Source organism: Aquarana catesbeiana, linkage group LG07 (assembly GCF_042186555.1).
Source record: "Aquarana catesbeiana isolate 2022-GZ linkage group LG07, ASM4218655v1, whole genome shotgun sequence".
In the NCBI taxonomy this organism is placed as follows: Eukaryota; Metazoa; Chordata; class Amphibia; order Anura; family Ranidae; genus Aquarana; species Aquarana catesbeiana.
The window spans coordinates 175,625,286-175,640,300 of NC_133330.1; positions in this window are offsets into that span (position 1 = coordinate 175,625,286).

Below are 15,015 nucleotides of genomic sequence, written 5' to 3' on the forward strand. Positions count from 1 at the left end.
GGAGAGTCCTCCTAATTTGTTTGAGCTCTTCATTGATCTCAACAAGTTTGTGCGGAATCTCACCGTGAAGTGCCATTTTAGGTTGAAGGAAATAAATGGAGCAATCAATGAGGGTCCAGAAACGACTATTCCCACTGCTCATGTTGAACCTTTAGACAAGGGGATACTGGAGATTTTAGAAGAGCTATACCTGGAAGGAGGTCAAGAGTCTGTTGAAGTTTCCCCCCTTTAACCTTGGAGGGTAAGATCATCAATACAAACTTTAGACCAAAATCAAGCTTCTACCCACACTGGAATAAGCGGAATTTAATACCTACATTTTACGTAGTAGTGATGGAGGAATTCAGGAAGATGTGTGGTAACAATAAAAATCGGAAGTACATTAAGAGCCATGAAGCAGGTCTGGAGGGCCCTCTGGGTAGTCTGAGAAAGAACTCAGAAATTGTTATAAGGAAAGCAGATAAAGGTGGAGGTCTGGTTATACAAGACAGAGATCAATATCTAGAGGAAGCGTATAGATTGATCAGTGACACCAATACCTATGAGAGACTCACTTGGGATCCTACAGTTAGTTTCATCATTGTATTAAAAGTGCTTCTTGATAGAGCATTATCTGATCAGGTCCTGACTAAGAACGAGTACCAATTTCTGTATTCTAAGCACCCAGTGGTTCCCCATTTCTACCATATCCCAAAGATACACAAAGATATAAAATAGCCCCCAGGTAAACCTATTATAGCAGGGATTGATAGTTTGACCAGTAATCTTGGCAGTTACATTGATTACTTCCTCCAGGGATTGGTAGTAAACCTACCATCATTCATCAAGGATTCTGGCCATGCCCTAGAGGTACTTAGTGCATACACTTGGGAGCAAGGATATAGATGGCTATCGCTTGATGTGACATCCTTGTACACATCCATTCAGCATGAATTTGGGCTTAGAGCTATTGAATATTATTTGGCAGAAGCACACTTGTGCAATCCTATGCAAGCTCGATTCATTTATGAATGTATCGAGTTTACTTTGACTCACAATTACTTTACCTTTATGGACAAATTCTACAGGCAGGTTAAGGGTACAGCCCTGGGTGCTAGGTTCGCTCCCAGCTATGCAAATTTGTTTATGGGCTATTGGGAGCTCAATTACATCTGGGCTAACAACCCATTTGGGAGGAACCTAGTACTGTACTCACGGTACATAGATGTTCTCATCATCTGGAGTGGTACCGACGAAGAGCTGGAAGGATTTCTAGCACACTGTGCAGGGAACCCTTTTGGGATCTCCTTTACACATGTGGTGGATGAAAAGTCCTTGGTCTTTCTGGACTTGGAGTTACAGGTCGATGGCCCTGGGGCCATCTATTCAAGAACCTATTTCTAACCGAGCGCTGGAAATTCTTACCTTCATGCCCGGAGCCACCATCATCCTAGATGAATTAAAAACATCCCCTTTTTGCAGACTCAGGCGGACTTGTACCCTGAAACATGACTACGAAGAACAAAGTCTTGTTCTCAAGAAGAAATTCAAGGAAAAGGGATATGAAAAAAAGCATATAGAAGAAGCCTTCCAAAAATACCTTGTGCTGTATGACATATTTGATTATAGAGCGTCTAAGATAGTTAACACCAAGGGGGTGTTTGAGACTTTCAAGGATAGTGATAGTGATTTGAGTGGGCTTTTTGTCAGACTCCAAAATTTAAACGTCTCAGAAATCCACACTCAATGGGACATCGCGTTTTTGGAACCCTATATCAAACTAAAAATGGTTCCTAGAAGCCTGAGGTGGGATGTATGTCCACAAAAAGGGGAATTGGAATTGGAGGAGTGGTTCCGGTACTTTAATGATGCTGGAATAAGTTTCCTCCAGTTCTTAGTATCCAAAAAAAGGGCAAATTGGCCAGACTAGATATGGAAATTAAGACTCTTAAGGACAATTTGCTCCCCTATAAGGAAAGTGAAGAGTATAAGGAAAGGACCGCAATGTAATCAAAACCCTTGACAGAGAAGAAAAGGAGCAAAAAATCAAAAAGCGAAAAAAATACAATAGGAATTTTGAGGACTATCAGGCGAGTATTGTTTTTGAGTGGCAGAAAAAAACGGCCTCTGAACAAGCAGTCCATACAGATTCTAGAATGGAGGCCATCACTCAGGGGGATGAGACCCTAGGAGCCACTCCCTTAGCGATACAACATATACCAATAAGTAACCAATCCCAAAAAACGCCTAAAAGACCCCAAAATAATAATAAATCTGTTAAGAAGGGCAGACGTGTATCTTATCAGTCACCACAAAATTGGGGTTTTCCCAAACCCAATCAAGGGGTCAAAAGGCCATGTGGAAAACAAAGAGGAACCAGAGGGGGGAGGAGAGCACAGTCAAAAAAAGCTAGAGAAATAAATGGAGATGGTATTTTCAATTTAAGTTCTCAAACCCTCACTAGGGCAGAAACTGCTCTGCTAAGTAAGGGTTTGAAATTCGCACCCCCCAAAAAACTAAACAAATTCCAAACATACATGGATATCCATAGGTTTGTTCATAAGATTAATATCAAAAGACATTTTGCGACCATTCAAACCACACAAAATGCGGCCGTACAACAGTATTACCAACATTCAGGATTATCAAATGCCTCAACGTTTAATCCCCCTGGGGTTTTGGCCCCCTCATTGAGGGTTTTCAGGGATGTGCTTTTGAGAGATTTGGAGTCAATAAAAAACTCCAATCCTAAAATGGACAGAAACCTTGAGGAGGGCTTAGATTCACTTTGCACTAATAAAAATTTAATCATCCGCCCAGCGGATAAAGGTGGGGGTATTGTTGTTCTCGATCAAGAGGCATACCTCCAGGAACTGCATAATATAGTGGGTGATAATGACACTTATGTCCGGTTATCAGGTAATCCTGTTATGCAGTATAAGAAAGTACTACTGCCTTTAGTTGAGAAAGGCTTTCGGATGGGTATCCTCAATGAAAAGGAAAAAATCTTTTTAATTCCTAAAGCACCGAGAGTTCCTGTACTCTATTGCTTACCCAAGATCCATAAGAGCCTTACTTGCCCCCCGGGTCGTCCAGTCGTGAGTGGGATTGATTCCATTACATCCTGGGTGGGCAAGTACATTGACCATTTCCTCCAACCGCTGGTACATCAATTACCATCATTCTTGAAGGACACCAGACATGTGATTAACCTATTGTCTAAAATAAGACCTGATGACCATACTCTGTTGGTGAGATGTCACATCTTTGTATACAATTATACCCCTCCATTTAGGGATAGCCGCAGTGAAATACTATTTGAGTAAGCTTTCAACCTTACCGAAACAACAACAGACATTCATTATCGATCTGTTAGAGTATGCGGCAGGTCACAATTACTTTTGGTTCGATCACCAATACTACCATCAACAGCGTGGTGTTGCTATGGGGGCAAAGTATGCCCCTAGTTTGGCTAACTTATTTATGGCCAAATGGGAGGAGGACGTCATCTATAAGGACCGAAGCCCCCACTTGAGGTTCTGGGCTAGGTATATAGATGACGTCCTCCTCCTATGGAATGGATCCATTTCTCAATTGGAGGATTTCTTTTCCTCTATCAATACCAACGATAGGGGAATTAGGTTTGTCTATGAGATGAGCCAGGAGAGGATCAATTTTCTTGACCTTACTATTTCTAAGAAGGGAGACATATTTAAAACAATCTCGTTCTTTAAGAAGACCGATCGTAATGCCTTCATTCCTCTAGGGAGCTGCCATTATGACTCCTGGCTTAGGTTCATCCCTAAAAGTCAATTCATAAGAATGAGACGTAATTGTACTGATGTTAGTGATTATAGAACTCAGGCGGGCATCATTCGGAGCAGATTGGAGGAAAAAGGGTATGATAAAGACTCTTTGGTGAGAACAATGGAACAGGTAGAAACAATAGATAGAGCTACTTTGCTGAATGAGGCCCCTAGGAAGGATAGTAAGGGACCAGCTCTACCTTTTATCACCACCTTTTCCACACAACATCATCAAATCCAAAATATTATCCGGGACAGATAGATTTGACATATGTAGTAGTTAGTTTCTAGTTTCATGTGTAGTAGCTAGTTTCCAGTTTCTGGTTCGGTCTGTCAGGAATTCATTAATACTTTTTGTAACATTATTAATCTTATGTTATTTTATGTACATCATCATCATTGGTTCATAGTGAGATTTTCATTAGGTGCTAGCGGGCAATGGTCTCTCTGTAGTACGACAGTCTGTAGAGGTATCCTTCGGTGCATATATTTTTGTGAGAGTACTATAACTGTGTTTTAGCTAAAAAATATTTTAAAGCCTTTGTTTTGAGGAATACCCTCTTTAATATAATATATAATATAGAATGTATAATATATAGTAGAATTTATATATTTTATATTTTTATATATTTTTTATCAATATGGGGACATTTCTAGCTCCTCTAGTGGTTATACCTTATTGTTAATTTTGAAGTAGGGTTGTCCCTTGGACATGTGCTATGTATATATGAGCTATAACATCTATACTCATCATGAATAGTCGGTATGTGGATGTTGTAGTGATAAAAGTCCTCTAATGGTGTTAATAATGGTATAGGCTTTAGAGAATCCGCATTTATCTCTAGACCTTTTTTATTTATTTATTGTAATTTATTTCTATGGTCTATTCTTTTTTTGTATTATTGGCTTATAGTTCCACTTACATGGCTAATTTTATGATCCTTTATTATGATAATGTATATAATGATATTCTATCTAATTACATTACACATTTTTTTCACCCTGGATGGATGCTTCTGCGGACTGTATTGAACTTAATTTTTTGATTTTTAACATATTTATTCTTTACTTTTAATTTTCAATTTTCAATTTATTCTTCTCGTTTGGGCAAATCCCATGGTTTATGTGTGTCTGTGAGCTGCGTCCTGCCTTGACTAATATGCCGCCTTCCCTGTGTAACACGTGTCGGGTACAAGATTGTGTATAGACCAGTGGAGGGGATAGCGGATAGCAGACAGGGATAGTAGTGTGAGGTGCGTGCACAGGTAGTGGTGTGTGCGCACCCTGTATCATCATCAATTAAACTTCACTAAGGCAACCCCACGGCGGCCAGAAGCAACTGGTGGAACACAAACACACCCGCGCTTCCGGGCCATGCCCCCTACACACAGCATCCCATGACGCGCACAGAAGGGGAAATGGCGCAGTGACTGGCCGGAAGTTGCGGGTGAAACGCAGGGGTACCTGCACTTCCTGGTCTTCTGAGCGGCGTGCGTTCCACCTGATGCCAACAGCGCCTCCATGGCTCCCGGGAGCCTACGATGCCCCTGATCACCTCCCCACACCAGCCCACAGCAAAGGACCATTATAGGGGCAACATGCAGGAGGTAAGATACATCTGTTCACCCTCCTTTTGGAGGGTGGTTGTCCCAAGCAGTTGTGCTTAGTGATTTGTGATTTATGCTGATGGCACCATATGTATGGGTTCAGCATATATTAATATTAAACAATAACAATAGTATTGGTTTCCAGCTGTTGGGTTAAGGGTCATACTTAGGAGGGATGGGGCCAGGGAGGGGAAGTCCATATGGGTGGGCATTTCCTATTGGGGTGGGCGTCGCTACCACTTGGGCCTTGCAGACACAGACACACATAAGTAGAGGCAACTACGAGAGATTAGCCATTGCCCGCCTAGGCTCTGAGGAAAGGGGTGCTCCCCCGAAACGTGTCAGCCATCAGTCATTCTTATTGGTTTGACCCTCTCGACATTAGGTCCTGGTGTGTCGATCTTCAGAACAGCGCATCTGCTCCCTTGTCAAAGCCTTTATGAATGCTTGTTTGTGAGTATACATCTTGCTGTTTTAATGCTATAATAAAGTTTTATCAGTGGTATTGCACTAGGTCGGTGCGCCCTCCTTCTTTTCTTGTTTCCCTTCAGTCTATGAATACTCATTGTTCTAAGGAGGGCTGCAAGACGTCAGGCATTACTTCATAAAGTTGGTCGGACCACATACGTAGTCACTGGACACCTGAGCGCAGGAGAGAATTCTACTGTTCAGGTTGGGTTTACACCAGGTCAGGAAGCCCATGATAACACCTCAAAGACTATCTCTTTAATTTAATATGCTCAAAAGCATAATTTACAGGCTTGTATTGGTGAACACCAAAAAGGCATTTGATCATGTTCACTGGGATTTCCTTCGGGCTTCTCTTCACCAAACAGGACTGGGTCCCAACATTCGCAAAAAAATGTCGGCTCTGTACACTAATGCCCCGTACACACAGTCGGACTTTCCGACGGAAAATGTGCGATCGGAGAGAGTTGTTGGAAATTCCGACCGTGTGTGGGCTCCATCGGACTTTTTCCATTGGATTTTCCGACACACAAAGGTTGAGAGCAGGCTATAAAATTTTCCGACAACAAAATCCGATTGCGTCAATTCCGACCGTGTGTGACCATTTCCGACTCACAAAGTGCCACGCATGCTCAGAATAAATTTCGAGACGGAACAGCTCGGTCTGGTAAAATTAGCGTTCGGAATGGATATAGCACTTTCGTCAGGCTGCAATGTTTTAAATTGTTTAATGCAGCGCACTCTGTTCTTCTTTATAATGCTAGAAGAATGAAGTAGTTTTGCTGCTCATATTCACATAGACTTCTCACAAACTTCTTTCTTTATTATTTATCATGATTTCATCAATATATTTTGATTTGTCACATCTGACAAAAAAGATATATATTTTTTTTGTTTGTATTTTTTTCAAGCCTGATCTTGTTTTTTTTTTTTTTTTTTTTACTCCAGAATAGTTTGGGGTGTGTTTTGTGTGTCAAGTTACCTCAACACCATTATTATCTTGTATGATTTAATCTCAAGGAGATTGTTTGGTGTTGGTGTCTCTTGTTAATTTTGCATTGTATTTTTGAAATGTACCTTCCTCCTCACAAACAAACTGTCCTTTTTGAAGGGAAACACACATAGGCAAGTATAATTGAAACAAAAAATCAAATCAAACAAAGAGGGAGCAACAATGGATAAACAGCAGAAATTGGCGAAGCCTTTGGCCCCCAGGGCACACATCAATTATTTTACTGCAAAATTGGTGGCCTGAGGAGTCCATATCTAAGGGAGTGCAGTCTGGTCCAGAAGTCCAAGAGATCATGAACAGCTGCAGATGACATGTATGTTCCCAGGCTGTGGTCATACACAGAGCCTGCATCTTTTGCCAGACCAGACTGAACCCAGGTCATCACTCTCTGGTCTTCCTTACACGCTTCCTTCCATGCTGTGGCTCTGGTGTTGGAGGTGTGGCAGGAGGAGGAGTAGGGGGAGGAGGAGGAGGAGGACCTGGAGGAGGAGGAGGAGGACCATGGGTGAGCTCAAAAATGTGGCTTTGGCATGTGAGTTGGCCCCGCAACCCCTTATTTAGAGCTTCCAAAATTACAAACTCGCATAAGAGGCATTGGCCCTCCTTCATTTGCATCATTTTGCATGCAGTTAGCTCAGCAAAATCCTCTTCCACACTGTGGTGAATTCTGAGGGCCTCAGTAGCCTTCCAAAATAGGCCAATTGCAGCCTCGTCCAGGTTACTCCTCTTCCTGCAACTTTGTCTTTGAAGGTGGAGAGGAGGGACCTGGGTATCGGGCAGCCTGCTTGGCCCAGCCACCTCCTGGCTGAGACTTCCCTGTGTATGAAAAAGGGACATGGTTTTAGTTTTTGCTTCATCAATCACAATCATAAATTAGTAATCCAAACTAACATATATTTAACATCATTGATTGGACAACCAGAAATATTTAGAAGAATGCTATACCTGGCTCAAGTTGGGCTCCTCCACATGTTGCTGCCTGGAAGGCCCAGGTTGGGCGTCAGAAGCCTCAGCTGCGGGGGAAGGAAGTGTGGAAGGAAGAGTGGAGAGTGCTAACCTGGGTTCAGTCTGACCTGCCAGAACATGCAGCCTGTCATAGTACCACAGCCTGGGGACATAAATGTCATCTGCTGCTCCTGATCGCTGGGAATCCTGGACCTCCTTGCGCTCCCTTAGATAAGTGCTCCTCATGCCACCAATTAGGGCCTTCAAATAGGTGAATGAATGAATGAATGATTTGTAAAGCGCTGCAAATGCGAACTGAATCGCCTCAAGGCGCTAATAGGTGATGTCTTTCGTGGGGATCACAGGCTTCGTGGGGATCACAGGCTTCAGAAAATTATCCAGCGCTGCCTTCTTCTTTGTTTGGTTCTTATAATCAGGGTGGTTTACCTGCCACAGACAGGGCAGCTCCCTGAACATATCTATGAAGACTGGCATAAAGTCATGATCATTGACTAGATCCATTTTCACTGCAAGACACAACACCAGACAAACCCTAATGTCAGCCTAAAGTCTTCTAAACTTGGCCAAATACAGGCCTCAATCTAGAAGCAGAATAGGCCCAATTTTAAATCTTACCTTCGTTATCATGATCGGCACCTCTGATATTCCTTCCTCCACTTACAGATTGTACGTACTACGCACGCATGTTACGCTTTATATCCACTGCGCATGAGTGAAACTCCGCCCGCCCCTGACATTCTTTCTAGTCTATTCCCCGCCCCTTCTCATTCGGCACAGTGGGGAAGAGCACATGGCGGAGACACAGCAGGTGTCTGATAATTACACCAATGAGGAGAAGGAGGAGAAAAGCCCGAAGCCAGAAACGTCCAGATCCCAGAGGAGATGATTTAAGGCATCAAATATGTCCTTTGGGGAGATGTTGGAGATGGTCGACATCCTGAAAAGGGCCGACTATGACGGGAAGTATGGACCTTACTCCAACCCCAATGTCAGAAAGGCCAAGATAATGGCGAAAATAGTCAAGAGTCTGCACCGGAATTTTGGGGTATGGCGATCCAAGGATCAACTGAGGAAGCGGTGGTCAGACCTCAAATTAAGGGAGCATGAGCAGTACAGACGGATCAGGAGAGTGCTGCAAAAAAGTAAGTAGTTGTACTGTGTTCCTATTCATTATTTTTATTACATTCGTGCTGCTCCATGTGCTTTTCTCAACTGTTGTAGTTTAAAATGGCAACTTTCATGTTCATGGGCACATTATTCGTTCGTTCGGCATAGAAAACACCATGTTTTGTCCAGATGCAGTTCTAAACATTTTTTCAGGCATACTTCTGTTAACTAAATTTTGGTGTCTAGATGGGTTTGTAACTAGAATGAAATGCAAACTAGATTCTGTGTAAGGAGAGGACACTCAGCAGCTGTTTACACATCTGGACACTGGAGCACTAGTGTGGGACAAGAGAACATCCTTTTTATTAGGGGGTCCCACACAGGTGCTCCAGTGTATACTATAGGGGTGTCTCCATCTGTGAAGCTTGCACAAAACAGGTAAGTATTCAAGCTTGACAAAGTGACAAAAATTTTTCTTTATCTTGGAACTCTGCCAAAATAGACAATTGTACCCCACTTCAAAGCAATGTTTCATGTTCCTATTTCTGCCATCAAATATCTGTGTGCTAAGTATACCTATTTTTTTTGACATAGGTTATAAAAGACTCGGAGGACACCACTCATCTGAGGAGACCACAGACCCATCACCTCACGAAGAAGTGGAAATCCACCAAAGACAAGCAGAGGAGGAAGAGGGAGACGTGGTGGAAATTGTCACCACAACAGGTGAGTGTCTGCGACCACAGGCTCAGGTAAGAGATGGATGCGGGCATATTTATAATACATGGTGTGTTTTTGTTTCTATATTTTTAGGTGATCGTGATGTTGTGGATCCAGGTCATTTCACCAGTGAAAGTGCACAGATCCTGATCGGGAAGATCATGGGGTGTAAAAGGGACTTGGAAAACATCCAGAAAAACATCAATGATGTTCAAAACAAAATGAAGAACATTGATGTTTTAGGGAGAGTTTAAAACACCCCCAAATCCCTTACTTTTTTGTGGTTTTTTTAATCTAAAAATTTTTCACATTTTTTGACATATTCGAGAAAAGCCAAATTTTGAAGATGCATACAGTGTGTCAACATGTGCTATCTGCCATCACGGGAGGTCAATGTAGGCGTTTTGGGGGTGCAACCATTTCATCAATAATAAAGTAGCTGAGAGGAAGGGGTTGCACCCCCAAAACGCGTCCCTTGATCTCCTGTGATGGCAGCTAGCACATGTTGACATTCGGCAATTTGTGTGCATCTTCAAAATTTGGCTTTTCCATGAGTGACTTCACCCCTTCTGAATGCAATATCAAACACAGTTTATAAATACTCATGTCTGATATTGCCTTCAATTTCTACAAAAGTTGAACTTTGTAAGTTCCAGATTTGTGTATTTCTTGTTGCTTTTAAACATGCCTGTTTTACCTTAAATGGACATTTCTACTTTAATTAATGTGACCAAAAAACATGTTGGTTTGTTTTAAAAAACCTTTTATAAATGCACATGTGATTGTGCTGGTATTAAAAAGATTGATAATCAAGAATGTATGGATTATTGTTTCAATGCTCCAAAACTTTTGTTGGTAAAATTGGTGTTTTCTGTGACAATGGGTGTTATTTCCTAAGGGCAAATCCACTTTGCACTACAAGTGCAGTTTCAGTGCAGGCTCAAGTGCACTTGTAGTGCACTTGTAGTGCAAAGTGTCTTTGCCTTTAGTAAATAACACCCAACAGTGCTTTCTAATCTTACACAATCACGCCATTTTTTCAGGACTACCCACATTTCAGTCAGAGTCAGCTAAAAGAAACACAAGCAGTAAATGTCCACAAATATTTTAGTAGTTAAAATTATTTTTTTATTTAAAAAATGTCTCAGCCATTGTCTGGAATATTGATGGCCCCCTACCCGCAAAGTATTCCATGTATCTTAGACGGACCTCGCGGGCACTCAGGGGGGCAAGCCAGGACGGGCAGCTTCAAGCGCCGTCAGGGTTGGTTCATTTACATGAATTCCGGCCTCAGGCCCAACTGAGCCAGCATAGTTGGCAGAATTTCTCCTTAAAAAGTTGTGGAGAACACAGCAAGCCAGAATGATGTGATTCAGTTTATACTTCACCATGAGTATGGGTGTAAGAAATAGGCGGAACCGGCTGGCCATGATTGCAAACGTGTTCTCCACCACTCTTCTGGCTCTGGCCAGCTGGTAATTAAAAACCCTCCGGTCCGGGGTAAGGGCTTGATAGGGAATGGCCGCATAAGATGGTCCCCCAGCGCAAACGCTTCATCCGCAACGAAGACATATGGGAGTCCTTCCACATTGTCTTCTGGAGGTGGCAAGTCCTAGTTGCCATTCTGAAGACGCCTGTAGAACTCCATCTGGGTGATGACTCCACCATCTGACATCTGGCCATTCTTCCCCACGTCCACATACAGGAACTCATAAGTAGCAAACACCACCGCCAACATCACAATACTATTGAACCCCTTATAGTTGTAATAGTATGACCCTGAGTTGGGTGGTGGAACGATGTGGACATGTTTCCCATCAATTGCCCCTCCGCAGTTAGTGGGTTGGAAGGAAACTGAGGAGTCAAACAAGTAAAATAAATTAATCATTTTGCACATAAACATGAAAAGCCGATTAGACACAAACATTCTTGGACAACATCAGTATAAAAATTTTTTTTAGGGATTATTTAAAGACAAAGGTATAAGGTCCACCTATCAGATTCCCCCCCCCCCCCTCTCATGGGCCATTTGTAAAATTTTATGGGGGGGAGATGTTTTAGACAGGTAACCCTCTCCACTTCATTGAGAGATGAATGCCTAAATAATGTGTGTTACTTTGGTCAGCCCCATTCCTTACTTTACACTATTGGCAGCCCACTGGACAGGTAAGAAGTGTCATAATACAAAGATATAAATACACACTGTACACATTTTAGCACATTTTTACATCCTGCTATTACCTATCAAGATAATAATAGGATACAAAAACTTTAAACAGTGCCATTTGAAAGTATTCAGGCAGGACCTTGCACTACATGCTTTGGGGAATTCATCCATAAATCTGACCACAAAAGAGGTGGGTATATTGTGTATGGGTTTGGCAGAGTCAACAAGCCTCTGGCACTCTGCCTGAATTTCAAGCACACATCACAATTTTACACATTTTAGGGGGTGTTTGGGGTAAAGCACTACTATGGAGCTGACAAAATACATTGTTAAGTGACTACATGAGGTGAATATAGGGCCAGGATAGCATGCTGGGGAGGTAAGTGAAGGCAAATATGCATGAAGGACAAAAAAAATTATTATTATTATTATACAGGATTTATATAGCGCCAACAGTTTGCGCAGCGCTTTACAACATGGGGCAGACAGTAAATTTACAATACAAATCAATACAGGGGGGATCAGAGGGCCCTGCTCGTTAGAGCTTACAATCTAGAAGGGAGGGTCAAGTGGAGACAAAAGGTAATAACTGTGGGGGATGAGCTGATGGGAAAAAAAAAAGTACAGTTGTTAGGTGTGGGTAGGATAGGCTTCTCTGAAGAGAAGTGTTTTCAGGGATCTTCTGAAAGCTAATAAAGTAGGAGATAAGCGGACAGATTGGGGTAAGGAGTTCCATAGGATTGGAGAGGCCTTGGAAAAGGCCTGGAGGCGAGCATGGGAGGAGGTGACAAGGGAGCTAGAGAGCAGGAGGTCTTGAGAGGAACGAAGAGAGCGAGTAGGTTGGTATTTAGAGACTAAGCAAGTGATGTAGCTGGGGGCAAAATTGTGGATGGCTTTGTACGTAGTTGTTAGAATTTTGAATTTAATTCTTTGGCCGAGCGGAAGCCAGTGGAGGGATTGACATAGAGGAGTGGCAGACACAGAGCGACTGGTAAGGTGGATGAGTCTGGCAGCAGCATTCATAATGGATTGAAGAGGTGATAGACTATGTAGAGGTAAGCCAATGAGAAGGGAGTTGCAGTAGTCAAGGTGAGAGATGACCAGTGAGTGAATTAAGAGCTTTGTTGTGTCATTGGTTAGAAAGGGGCGTATTTTGGAGATGTTGCGGAGGTTGAGGCGGCAGGATTTGGACAGTGATTGGATGTGTTGCTTGAAGGAGAGTTCAGAGTCTAGGACTACACCTAGAACCTTGGCATGTGGGGATGGGCTTATAGTCGTGCCATCGATTTTGACAGAGAGATCAGGGGAAGAGGCATAGGGGGGAGGGAAAATTAGAAGTTCAGTTTTGGCTAGATTGAGCTTAAGGAAATGGTGAGACATCCAGACTGATATATCTGATAGTAAATTACTGATACGTGAGGAGACAGAGGGAGTGAGCTGAGGGGTAGAGAAATAGATTTGGGTGTCATCGGCGTAGAGGTGGTATTGGAAGCCATGGGAGGCTATCAGTTGACCCAGGGAGGCAGTGTAGATTGAAAATAGTAGAGGTCCAAGAACAGAACCCTGAGGGACCCCAACAGAGAAAGGAAGAGGAGAGGAGGAAGTAGAGTTATAAGAAACGCTAAAGGTGCGGTTGGATAAGTAGGAAGAGAACCAGCGAAGTGTACAGTCACGGAGACCAAAGGCGTGTAGTTTTTCGAGGAGGAGGGGGTGGTCAACCGTATCAAAGGCAGCAGAGAGGTCCAGGAGTAGGAGTACAGAATAGTGTTGATTGGTTTTGGCCGTTAGTAGATCGTTTGTTAGTTTAAGGAGAGCAGTTTCTGTGGAATGTTGAGGATGAAATCCAGACTGAAGGGGATCGAGAAGGCCATTATCAGCGAGGTGGACGCTCAGTCGGTTGTAGACCAGACGTTCGAGGAGTTTGGATAAGAAGGGGAGCAAGGAGATGGGGCGTAGGTTGTTAAGATTGGATGGGTCCAGTGAGGGCTTTTTAAGTATGGGTCTGACAAGTGCATGTTTTAGAGAGTTAGGGAAGATGCCAGAAGAGAAGGAGAGATTGAAGATGTGGGTTAGAGACTGTAGTATAGGGCCAGAGGGTGAACGTAGCATTTGTGAGGGAACAGGATCCAGAGGGCAGGTGGTAAGGTGGACATTAGCAAGTAGTTTAGCAACTTCGTCTGTAGTGGTGGGGTTGAAAGAGGGAAATAATGATTGTGCCTGTGGGCATGAAGTGTAAAGCGTGGAGGGTGTCGGCACAGTAGAGATCTCAGCGTGAATAGTATCAATCTTCTGTTTGAAGTGATTGGCGATCTCCTGTGCAGTGAGTGAGTTGGCGGGTGGAGGCGGTGGAGGACAAAGTAGAGAGTTGAAGGTGGAGAAGAGTTGACGGGGACAGGATGATAAGTTGCTAATGAGAGTGGTAAAATAGGTCTGCTTGGCAGAGAGGAGGCTGGAGTTGTATTTTTGGAGGGCAGATTTATATTGGTAGAAATCTCTCTGGGACTTAGTCTTACGCCACAGGCGCTCCAGAGCACGACTACGTTTTTTAAGACTTCCAGTATCATCTGTTTGCCAAGGTTGAAGGGGTCTGGGCTTGATTCTGTGTGTAGTGAGGGGGGCAAGTGAGTTCAGTGAGGTTAGAAGTGAAGCGTTGTACACAGAAGTGGCTAGGTTGGTGCAGGATAGGGGAGAGATTTTGTCGTAGAGGTTGTTGTTGGCAGAGTAGAGAAGAGAAGGGTTGAGATGACGTAGGTTTCTGCGGGTAACTTTAAGGTGGTTGGAGGGAGAGGAGGTAAAGGAGAGGGAGAGAGTGAAACTAATAAGGTGGTGATCAGAGAGAGGAGATGGATAGTTAGAGAGGTTGCATGGAGTGCAAAGGCGAGAGAACACGAGGTCAAGGATATTGCCTTCTGAGTGAGTTGGAGCATGTATCCACTGCTTCAGGTCAAAGGAGGATGTTAGGCTGAGAAGTTTGGAAGTGGAGGGAGTGTTAGTATTAATAGGGATGTTGAAGTCCCCGAGAATGATAGTGGGGATTTCAGAAGAAAGAAAGTAGGGTAGCCAAGCAGAGAAGTCTTCAAGAAAGGTTGATACTGGTCCAGGGGGCCTGTAGATCACAGCTATCCTTAGAGAAATTGGAGAGAAAAGGCGAATACAGTGTGTTTCGAAAGAGGAGAGTGACAG